Raw genomic sequence first — 12,424 nt, 5'->3', positions numbered from 1 at the left:
CAAATCAAACCTCCACACATTGTATAAAGGATCCATGTTGTGCTTAGATTAAACAAAATTGTTTTATAAATTGTGAGATAAAATGTGCAGTTTGTGATGAATATGGTTCTAGAGGTAATAGAGGACGACTTAAACTGATGATCGAAACAGAGAAAATACAAAAGCATGTGCAGCTCAAAACACTTACAAGTTCTCCTCAAGGCAAGATGCAGAGTGACCGCATCACATTGAAGAGGGAAGCTGGGTAACTTGCATTGTCAACTTTTCCATACACACTTCAAGCTCATGAATGCTGCTTCAGGTGGGCTAGTTGTTTGCTCTCCGAGATGGGAGTGAGAGGGGGAAGCCCTTTTAGTGACTCTCTCAATGTTGGTAGACCCTTTGTTTTCCCTCCACCTCTGATATTGAAGCTTGCATAGCTTGGGTGCTGATATTGTCTCTCATGCCTAGCAGTACTCCTTGCATCCAGCAGGAGAGTCATTCAGTGGTTTTCCTTACTAGCTCTCTAGATATGCAAAATCTCACCCTTCTAACACAGCCTTGATGCCCCTTGCAGGCACAATCTGGCTGTATAATGGGTTACTTTTTTCATGTCAGTGGATGAGTTCTTTTGCGAGGCCAGGTTACATGTTGTGTGTCACATACAGAGGGATTAATGGCCAGCTAAGAGTTCATTACACAGGTTAGGGGGATACACAGCTGAGAAGGACAGCTTTGTCACGTAGGATGAAGCAAGACACAGCAACACTCTCTTCAGTTGGGTCGTGTACTATAAGGTTGGGGACTGCTATTACTGTTGTCTATTGTTTTGGTCTTCTCTTGTTTTACGAGATATCTAGAGTCAGATGCTACGTGCACACCCGTGCCATGGCGAATTGTTACGACCCTGTGTTTTTCTCTGGACAGAAAGCAGGTGGGCACGGGCATGGGATGGACTGTGAAAGGCATCAGCTTGGAATCAAGAAAAGAAACCCATGTGTGGCTAGCCCAAGCATGAAGGGGACAAAAGGTTCTCTCTCGGCACTGCCACGTGGGCTGGACTGCGATTGCTCTCTCTTTATCTCTCACTTGGGAGGAGGCGTAGGATTACAGCCTGTTGCAGACACGTGGGCTGTGAGCAGGTGGCGTACAGGTCGGCAGGACAAGAAGCGCACCTGGCAGCTGCGTGTATGGAAGCAGCCAGGCGGGCGACCTTCTGCAGCGTGGAGCAGTCCACATGCTGGTGGTGGCTGTGTGTATGGAAACAGCCAGGCGGGCGACCTTCTGCAGAGAGCTATGGTGCAGGTTCTTACCGAGTTTCTGCAGAGAGCTATGGAGCAGAGAGCTTAGTCAAAGGACCGGGGGTGCTCTACAAAGGAACCGGGGTCCATGATCAGGGCCTGGTTGATGGCATGTCTGGAGCTTTGGCCGGTGGCATCTCCAGCAATGTCACCTCACAAGCTGTGGCGAGACTTGGATACAGAAGATCAAGCTAAGATGCACGGGAGAATGTTCATGGAAGAGATGTGTTGTTCCTCTTCATCTTGAACTTATGTGTATTCAGGGGATTGCTTGACACGTCTTCTATCTTTTTCTCTGGGTTATGGAAAGGCACAAGGTATTGCTATGGAAAACAACCCTGGTTTTTGGCACCGTGATTGGATGGTGTATCTGTGGTTTTCTCGTGGAAACAGGACTTTGGTATCGAGGAAACAGGCCTATGCTTTATGGGATACAGGTCTTTGGCTTATCGGATACAGGTCTTTGGTTTCATGTGGAAAGCATGTCTTTGGATTCATGTGAACAGGTTGTAGTTTTCTGGAGGTTACATGCAAGCTGTGGCTATAGGGAAGGACATGTGGTATGGTACAACCCTACTGCTATTTGGGAAAAGGTTTGAGAGATCAATGGTAGAGATGGAGAAGACCTTTTCAAGCAGGGAGGTGTTGTACAGGCGTGCCTTCTCTATGGTATGCTGTGCTGTAATAACGAGATTTCTCTTTTCGAAGTTCTGGGTGAAACCATAACGGATCCTATTGGAGGAGGATTCTACAAGTTACACTATGTAGAAATACCGCAAGGGGCGCCACTGCGTTTTGGGGCCAATCGGTGTTTGAAACCGGCCTTCAAAAATTTGACGGGCGGTGAAACAAACACTCGCACACAAAACACTTCAACACCCATGGGGACTTGGAAAAAGAAAATAAACAGGGGAAGCTAGAGTGCTCATGCAAAAAGTACACGGACATCGATTGGCCCCAAAATGCAGTGGCGTCCCTTGCGGTATTTCTTTACTTGATTAAATTTGAGTACAAAGTATAACTTGTAGAATCCTCCACCAATAGGATCCCTTATAGTTTCACCCAGGACTTCCAAAAGAGAACTCTCGTTATTACAGCACGGCATACCATAGAGAAGGCACACCTGTACAACACCTCCCTGCTTTCCAAATGTCTTCTCCATCTCTAACATGGATCTCTCAACCCTTTTTCCAAGAGAGCTGTAGGACTGTACCATACCACAAGTCCTTCCCTATAGCCATAGCTTGCATGTAACCTCGAGAAATCTACAACCTGTTCACATGAATCCAAAGACATGTTTTCCACATGAAACCAAAGACCTGTATCTGATAAACCAAAGACTTGTATCCCATAAACCATAGGCCTGTTTCCTCGATAGCAAAGTCCTGTTTCCTCTCGAAGAACCAATGTCCTGTTTCCATGAGAAACCCAGAGATACACCATCTTCTTGCCAAAAGCAAAGGAGAGTGAAAAGAAAGAACCTGTAGGTGCCTGTTTGCTATGCAGCCAGCAGCCAACCAACTCTTCAAGAACTAGAGAGAGAGAGAGAGAGAGAGAGAAAAGAGACCTGTATCTCTGTTCTGTAGCACAGCCAGCAACCAATCTGTTTCAAACTCTTAATAGCATGCCTAGAAGAGTATTTGACTGCCTTTGTAGCCTTAGCAATACAGCCCGCATGCAGCCCTTCCAAGAAGCCAACAATGACCAGCAGCGCAGGATCTCTGAAGCTGCCTTTCCCACGTTTGGATATCAAAGCTACCCGCCTACTGTCTCTCCAAAAGCAAGAAGTAAGAGAGGCGCAGCCTGCAGCCTGTTATTAATGCGTTTTTCTCCCATGCCTGAAATCCATGCTGCCTGCCAGCCTCCTCGTTTTCCAAAAAGCTAGAGAGAGAGAGAGAGAGAGAGAGAGAGAGAGAGAGAGGGAGATAGAACAGTCCCTCGGCTGTGTGCCTTGATGCGATTCCTCCTGCAACCAGCCTGCCCGGTTAGTCGCCATAGCCACGGCCAAAACCAGGAGTTCGTGTCAAGCTTGTCCTCCTGCCCTCCACGAGTTGTCACAGCCCTGGGAGTCGTCTGTGCTTTTTGGCGACCAGCCACCCGAGGAAAGAAGCGCCTCACGCCACACGACACCACGACCCACGAATTCTGCCACCCTTCGCCTTATAACAAAGATGCGATTCGCTTTTCTCCAAAAAAACTAAAAGCAATAGCAAAAGCACATCCTCCAAAAATAAGATTATTTTAAGTCATCAAAGGTTATAAAACCTTTTAAACTCAAAATCATTTTGTCCCTTTCTTTAAATCCCTTTGTCCCCTACACACTTGGGTTAACCACACACATGGGTTTCTTTTCTCGATTCCAAAAGTTGATGCCGTTCACACTGTCCATCTCGTGCCCGTGCCCACTTGCTTACTGTCCATAGAAAAACACAGGGTCGTAACATACCCCTCTCTTGAAAAATAGCAAGCGTCCTTGATTGCACTCAAGGAGACAGTAAGGCATCCTATGAGCAAAGACTCCCCATATGACAAAAGCAATGGCCCTCAAGTGCATCTGGGTGAAAAAAATAAATAAATTCATCCTGCACAATATGGCCACACCGTCACGTCCAAGTGACAAACAACTCTTGCTTGTTCCTTCAGAACCTGCAACAAAAGTCTAAAACCAAGTGGAAACACATAACTTGTGTTAGCCAAAAACAAAATCATGCATCATTCTACATATGACTCACATATGCATGACACATATATGCTTTCGCTAACAGGTAGCAATCTTGTGAAGCCACTTCCTTACGATAATCTAACGCCTATGGATAAGGCGAAGGATTATAAGGAAGGGGGAGCTGCAGTGAAATTTGACATGTTCAGTGGAGCCAAAGATGAGCTAAAGGCACTTACCTTTTTACAGCAGTTTGATGCTGCTTTTTCTGGTGGTAATTACACGGAATCCTCTAAGGTGAGAAAAGCTGCGACTTTTCTCAAGGGCAATGCATTGCAGTGGTGGTGCACCATCTACTTGGGTACAGTTAAGCAGGTGTTCTCTTCCGTATGGCGTGACTATTGCATAAAGACTCGAGTAACAAATATGTCGCAAATGATAGAGAATGCTATGACGGCAAATGCGTTACTCACTGGGGTCTCATCTGGATTTAAAGGAAGTAAAAGCTCATGCAAGAAATCTGAAAAGTCAGGGCATGCTTCGCGTGATGCAAAAGGGTCTACCGAGAAGCGGTATAAGAAGTTTCCAATGCCCAAGAGAACTCCTGAGGAGAGACAGGCTTTGATGGATGCTCGGAAATGTTTTGACTGTACAGAGGAGGGACATATGTCTTTTAATTGTCCCAAGCGTAAGTCCCAAAAGGACTCTGACACTAAAGGGGAGCCCAAGTCTAAGAAACCAAAACCTTCTGCAGGGTTAGTTCCTGATCTTGTCGGGGAACAGCCAGGTGGTGAAGAGACTAAACCTTCTGCAGGGTTAGTTCCTGATCTTGTTGGGGAACAGCCAGGTGGTGAAGAGACTGAGTTGTGCAGGGCATGGGGCAAAGTGAGAGATCAAAATGCCTTGATTTTCTTTGACACAGGTGCTAGAGCCAACTTTATTTCACTAGATTTGGCTGGCCGATTGGAGATCCGTGCAGAGGAGATGGGGCCTTTGTATAAGGCTAATATGGCTTGTCCTGGGTATGCAGAACCCGTTACTCCTATTATTGGGAAGCTCAGGCTTCATGTGCAGGGTTATGTAGACAGTGAGGAGTTCTTCATCATGCCACTTGATGGATGTGATGTTTTGCTGGGTATGCCATGGTGCCATAGAGTACATGCGGTGGTGGATACATACAATAGGAAGATTACTTTGACTCATAGAGGGAAAGAGCATATTTTGGATGTAAAGCTTAAAGGGGAATCTGTTCCTATTGTATCAGCTTCGGCAATTTCATCAGTAATGAAAAAGCATCTTTCCGCGTACTTGATTTTTGTAAAGGATGCAAAAGATGATGAGTCTAAATCTAATTTGTCTATGCTAGATAAAGACAGGACTGATTTCTTGCGTGAGTTCCAAGATTGTTTTTTCGAGTCATTGCCCGGAGAACTTCCTTCGGAAAGGCCAGAAGATCATGCTATTGATCTAATTTCGGGGAGTACTCCACCAAATAGACCGCGTACCGTGTTAGTGTAGCCCAACAAGAAAAAATTATGAGTCAGGTACAGGAGTTGTTGAATAAAGGGTTGATCCAGCCTAGCTCATTACCCTTTTGCTCACCTGTGCTCTTGGTGCAAAAGAAAGATGGTTCTTGGCGCATGTGTATAGATTACAGGGCGCTAAACAAGAATACCATCAAGAATCGATTTTCTATTCCGAGGATCGATGACATATTGGACCGCTTATAGGGCTCCACAGTCTTTAGTCGGATAGACTTGAAAAGCGGGTATCATCAGATACGCATTAGACCCGAGGATGTGCATAAGACAACATTTCGAACCACTTTTGGGTTATATGAGTTCTTAGTTATGTCCTTTGGTTTGACAAATGCGCCTGCCACATTTAACAGGATGATGGATAGGATTTTCCGGCCTCATAGAGCGTTTGTGGGCACATTCTTTGATGATATGATTGTGCATTCACACACTGAGGAGGAGCATAGGAAGCATTTGGCCATTGTGTTTGAAGAACTCCGGAAGCATAGACTGGTCATTAATGGCAAGAAGAGTGAGTTCTTCTTGGAAGAGATACACTTCTTGGGGCATATTGTGTCTAAGCATGGAGTCCGTATGGATCCTTCGAAAGTGGAAGCAATTCTTAATTGGCCAGATTTGAGGACCGTGCATGATGTACGCAGCTTTTTGGGATTGTGTTCCTATTACCGGCGGTACATACGGTATTTTGCTGAGATTGCTTCGCCTCTTCATGCCTTAACAAAGAAGGCAACTCCGTTTATATGGGCTGATCAGGAAATTACAGCCTTTAAAAAGCTTAAAGAAAAGCTTACTTCGGATCCCGTATGGGTATTACCGGATCTCCGAAAGGCTTTTGTTGTCCAGTGTGATGCATGTGGAAACAGCATTGGGGCAGTTCTCATGCAGGAAGGACATGTGATAGCCTATGAGAGTCGTATATTACAGAATGCCGAGAAGCATTTGGAGGTTTATGAGAAAGAGATGTTGGCTGTAATTCATGCTCTTTCTACATGGAAACACTATTTTGCTGAGATTGCTTCGCCTCTTCATGCCTTAACAAAGAAGGCAACTCCGTTTATATGGGCTGATCAGGAAATTACAGCCTTTAAAAAGCTTAAAGAAAAGCTTACTTCGGATCCCGTATTGGTATTACCGGATCTCCGAAAGGCTTTTGTTGTCCAGTGTGATGCATGTGGAAATAGCATTGGGGCAGTTCTCATGCAGGAAGGACATGTGATAGCCTATGAGAGTCGGTATATTACAGAATGCCGAGAAGCATTTGGAGGTTTATGAGAAAGAGATGTTGGCTGTAATTCATGCTCTTTCTACATGGAAACACTATTTGCTTGGGGCTGATTTCACTGTGCAAACAGATCATCAGACCTTGCGTATTTCCTCACGCAATCTAAACTTTCTGAGAAGCATATGCGATGGGCCAATTTTTTGTCTATGTTCCACTTCCAGATTGTGCAGGTGGAAGGAAAAAAAAATGTTGTGGCAGATGCTTTGTCACGTAAGCCACAGGTCTCAGCAGTTTCACTTGCTTATCATCATGAGCTTGATGAGATGAAAGAGCAGTATGCCCATGATGAGGATTTTGGAAGGCTATATGATCAGATGTTTGAGGGTCAGCGGCATGATCATTATACTCTCAGAGATGGTTTTTTGTTGATGCATGGTAGATTGTGTGTGACCAGGCAATTACGACTCAAGGTTATGATTGAAAGTCATGCTCCACCGTATGCAGGTCATAGAGGTATTGACGCGAGGGTAAAAGCAGTTGAGACTTTCTTTTATTGGCCAACCTTGAGAAGAGATGTTGATGCTTTTGTTAGGCAATGCATTGTATGTCAGAAGGTGAAGTTTGACCGTCAAAAGATACCAGGGTTACTTCAGCCTTTACCTATTCCAGATAGACCATGGGAGAGAATATGATGGCATTTGGACTATCTTATGCAAGTTCAGTAAGCAGGCTCATTTCATTCCCGTGCGTAAGACGATCAAAGTTGATCATATGGTGAAGTTGTTCATGGCGAACATCTTCAAGTATCATGCATGGCTTGCCTTCGTCTATCGTCAGTGACCGTGATCCACGGATGACGAGTTTATTCTGGAGAGGGTTGTTTGACAACATGGATACCACTCTCAAGTTTTCATCTTCGTTTCATCCACAAACAGATGGTCAATCGGAAGAGGCTAATTCTACAGTGTTAGATCTTCTTAAGTGTTATGTGTCAGAGCACAAGCAACAATGGGAAAAGTATCTTCCTTTGGTGGAGTTTGTTTATAACAACACCGTCCATACCTCGAAGGGCAAGGCGCCTTTTGAGGTTGTGGAAGGAGGGAAGAAGGTACCACCTATTTTGCACACAAAGAATAAGATCTTTGAGGCTGATCAGTATGTGGAGAATATGCATGAAGCTTATCGGAGAGTTAAGTTGGCACTCCAGAAAACTCAGCAAAAGCAAAAGAAAGCAGCAGACCGTCATAGACGTGCATTAGATGTTGCATTGGGTGATTGGGTTCTTTTGCGATTTGAAAAAGCTAGGCTCAAGAAAATGAAGGGTAAAGAGCGCTTATTCCCTAAGTCGAGCATGCGCTATTATGGACCTTTTCAGGTATTGGAAAAGATTGGTGAGGTGGCCTATCGCTTGAAGCTACCAGACCACTGGAGGATTCACAATGCATTTCATGTGAGTCTACGTAGACCTTTCCATGGGGATGTGCCTGAGGATGTATCAGATGAGGCTCAGCCAGAAGTTGAGGAACTTGATGAGGTTCTTATTCCAGAGCAGATACTGGCACATAAGGAAAGAAAGGTACGAGGTAAAGTTTCCCGTCGCTATCTTGTGAAGTTCAAGAACTATTCACCGATGGATGCGAAGTGGATGGAGGAAGGTGACGTAACAGATTCACCTCAGGTTTTGGAGCTTTATCTTGATGCCTTTGAGTTGGAGCCGACTCTTGTTACGGCTCATTCAGGTTCAGCAGAGCATGGGTCTGGAGCATTGCCTGATGCTCAAGAGGGGGGTAGCACTTCCACTCCCTTGATACAGACAGGCTCAGATGATATCTAGAGGTCGCTTGGTGCAGTTTTTGTCTCACCCGAAGGTACTGATGGCTGACAGTACATCTGTTTATGGGACTTCTATGATATATGTATACTAGTCACATTACATGTTGTTGTTGTGTATGGTTCACAGTGGTATACAACTTGGACTACTACTACACCATTGGTTTGCAGTGAATGTTGTTACATATGCATGGCTTAGAGAGATTGGGACGCTGATCTTGCCATATTGTACTTTTCACTTTGGATATTTTGCTATATCACTAGATTGCAATCGAGGACGCTTGCCATTTTTCAAGAGGGGGGTATGTCATGACCCTGTGAAAGTGGAACAGTACAAGTGTGGGCATGGTGATCGGTGAGCAAGATAAATATTTCATGATTCATACTTGGGTGCTCGGACAAGTAGTAATATGTGTGGACATCCCCTAGTGTGGAGGGGGACCAAGGGATTTAATATTTATAATGTTTTAACCTTGGGTGGCTCCTAGGCATAAGTGGCCGTTAGAAACTTTAAAGAATAAAAAAAAAAGGGAGCCTAAGATATTTATGGAAGGAGGGCCACTCCACTTTTGGAGGTACACGCCTCTCTCTTCTCTCTCTCTCTCTCTCTTGCTTTTGGAGAGAGGTCGTGCAAGTTGGCTGCGTGGAGGAGAAGGAAAAAACAGGCGGGTTGGTTCATGGAGAGTAGTCGTACAGAACAGCAGGCCGTACAGAACAGCGGCTGCAGGTTGACTGGCGGCTGGTACAGGCGGTGTAGGCGAATAGGTACATGCTGTGGGCAGCTGCACGTTACTAGCGCAGGCGGCTGCAGTGCATCACCAGGATACTGGCAGCAGCTGCAGGCGTAGACCTGTACGGACAGGTGCAGGCTGACAAGGACATCGCAGACCTGTATGGATAGGTGCAGGCTGTACGGACAGGTGCAGGCTGACAAGGACAGCTCTGTCCAGCAGGTATAGACGGATACAGAGCAGACCCGTATAGCTGGTACAGGCGGCGGTGCATCAAACAGGCGGCGGCTGTTGCAGAAGCTGACCTGTACGGACAGGTACATGCGAGTACTGACAGCTCTGTCCAGCAGGTACATACAGGTACAGTCCAGTCCTGTACAGCTGCAGGTGGCGCATCATCAGAGTACAGGCGGTGCATAAAAAGAATAGCTGCTGGTACAGTTCTGAGGTGGTTGCAGGGAGAAAAGTACAGACAGGTAAACGTGTGCTGCAGAATTGCTGACACAGGCGGCTGCAAGTACAGACTGGTACGGTCAATCCCTCCGGAGAAGAACTACGCATAAAAATTGGTAACTCTGAAAATATCTTTCTTTCTTTCTTTCCACTGGCTTATGTCTGCTCTACAGCGTTGTTTCTTAAACTCTGAAAATATCTTTCTTTCTTTCTTTCCACTGGCTTATGTCTGCTTTACAGAGTTGTTTCTTCTGGCCCTTTGTGAGAGGAGGGGTATGGCAGTTTGAAGGGTGGAAACAGAGATTGGACAGTGGATTTGTATTTAGGCTGGGTTTGAAGCCATGTTCATGGAACAGCCAGATGTATGCTCAAGGCTTCCCTGTTGAATTGTCTTGGTTGATCAGAGGAAAACAGAGTGTGTTGCTTTTGTGGGACACAGATCTGTATGTGAATCCTCTATGCTAAGAGGTCTTGAGGGCTGCCAGATTGGACATGCAGGTTTACTTTCTTTGACTGGCTTTGTTGTACTCAGTTATACATTTCATTGAATTTGAATAAAGAAATACCGAAAGGGGCGCCAAGCTTTGGGGCCAAGAGGTGTCGATTTCCTTTTAGTTCTGGAGCATTCTAGCTCCTGCTAATTTTTTATTTGTTTGGACTACAATTGGAAAGGTGACTGCTAGTCTACCGCACTTTGGTTTCTACCAGAGGCCGGTTTCAACGTGGATGATCATTCATGGATCATGATTCATGGGTCTTACTACTTAGCTCTAGGCTTTAGCACTTTTGAGTCTTTCCATGCTTTAGCCTTTTTAAGTTTTTTGTCCTTCCATGTATTGTACCATTAAGGCTTAGTCCTGACTTTTGAGTCATGACTCATTTTGTATCTACTTAATTATTAATACAATCAACCGTCAATGCCTTCACTCTTTGATTGGCGTATTTTGTTAATATGACTCAAAAGCTTACCATTTTAGTGTAAATTTGTGCTCATTTTGATGTACTTCCAAAGTAGAGTAAGTGTAGAGTAGAAAAACTTTTAAAAAAAGTAGTTTTAAAGTGCCATTCCCTCCTCGTTAATATGGCCGTCTCCCGTCTCGTTCCCGTCCCCCGTTACAGTCTCCCGTCCCTTGTGACTATGGTGTGGGGGACGGCAGCCGGCAGAGTGGACAGGCTACATCCAGCAGTTGGGTGTTGCAAGTGGAGTAGGCTGTCCAGCAGACTGTATTGTGTTGGTCAGCAAGCCGTATAGAGGCTGGTGAACAGGCTGTACACTGCAGTTGGCCATGTACAGGCGGAAGCAGGTGGATAATGGCTGGCACAATCTGATGTGAAGAGCAGTCAAACAGCACATAGAGAGAGAGAGAAAGCAGTAGTGGGCGAGCTGCTTTTTTTTGGAAGAGAAAAAGCACGCTTATACCATGTTTAGGGTTATTTTTTTAAAAATAAGCAAACATGCTATTTTTGTTATAAAAAAGTGCATCTTGGAGAACCACGGTGAGATCGGGAGAGCCAGGAGACGGGAGCACCTGTTTGTGCGTGGTCCTGGAACACCAGTTGGGCGCTCTTTGTAGAATCCAGTAGTACGGGAGCGCCTGTTTGTGCGTGGTCCTGGAACACCAGTTGGGCGCTCTCCGCGGAATCCAGTGAAGGCACAGGACCGTAGAGACTGGACCACGCAAGTGGTCACTCTGCTTCGAATATCGACTTCGAGCCTATTTGTTTGGTACTGTATTCATTTGTACATGGACATCATCTGGTTCTTGGAACCCATGGAGCATTGTATTTGTTAAATACTCCCAATAAATATATCATATATTGAGGGGGGGGGTCGGCCCATTCCGGCCCCAGTGCTGGTGTCCATCTATCTCATTTCATTTCATTTCAATTTCAAGTTGTTATTAGGTTGTCCATTTCAAATTGTGGTATTAAGTTGTGCTACTACGCGTGTGGGTGTCCAACGGAGTCTACTCCCACTTGACGGGATCGGTTTCAGCACACAAGGATGGCACAATGTTGTGTGGGTTTTTTATCCATGGGTTAGTATGGGAACACAAGCTCCAGGTTAATAACAATTTAGCAAGACCCTGGAGGATGTCGTCCAGTATGCTAGGATTTATGAAGAGACGATGGCTGGCTAGACATAGAAGAACGTCTCTGAGAAACCTGAGACCACAGAAACCTCGGAGCAGGCTTCCAAGTGTAAACGAAATTTTCAGTATGAGAAGGCTCCACAAGACCAAACCCAGTCTTTAGGTGAACCCAATCCGAAGAAGGATCATAAGCATCATCTTCTATAACATTAGGGAGGGCATGTGTTTCTTGTGCAGTTAGAAGGGCCATATGAAGGTGAGTTGTTCGAAGGCAAAGACCAAGGCAATGAAAGAAATGTGGAAGAGCCGCCCAGGAGAACCACCAGTGATGCAGAAAGGACGGAGGCCTAGCCTGGCTAAAGATCTCCAATCCCAATGTCCACCATAAGTGGGGGATGAGGGAGACCATGGGGCGAGCTGCCCCATATAGGAGGGTTGTGAAGGCCAAAACCCACTATGTGGGATATAGCTACGATAGCAGCTGCAACAAGGAGAGAGACAGGCGAAGAAATGAAACGCCAACATCCCCTCTCCCCCCAGAATGAGACACATGAACGATGCCGAGTAGGAGCGAATCTGAGATGGATCCCAAGAGCCAAATAGGATCTGATACCATGA

General features: G+C 45.5%; 1 protein-coding gene across 3 annotated transcripts in view; it reads left to right on the top strand.

Annotated features, from left to right (window-relative positions):
- The window catches only part of LOC147616903 (ARM repeat superfamily protein), a 48,167-nt gene that overhangs the window by 14,320 nt on the left and 21,423 nt on the right, over positions 1-12,424 (top strand). The gene's annotated exons all lie outside the window — the stretch shown is intronic.

This window comes from Cibotium barometz, chromosome 37, assembly GCF_041138505.1.
Source record: "Cibotium barometz isolate CiBa-2024 chromosome 37, ASM4113850v1, whole genome shotgun sequence".
NCBI lineage: Eukaryota > Viridiplantae > Streptophyta > Polypodiopsida > Cyatheales > Cibotiaceae > Cibotium > Cibotium barometz.
This window is presented reverse-complemented; position numbering and strand designations above follow the sequence as displayed.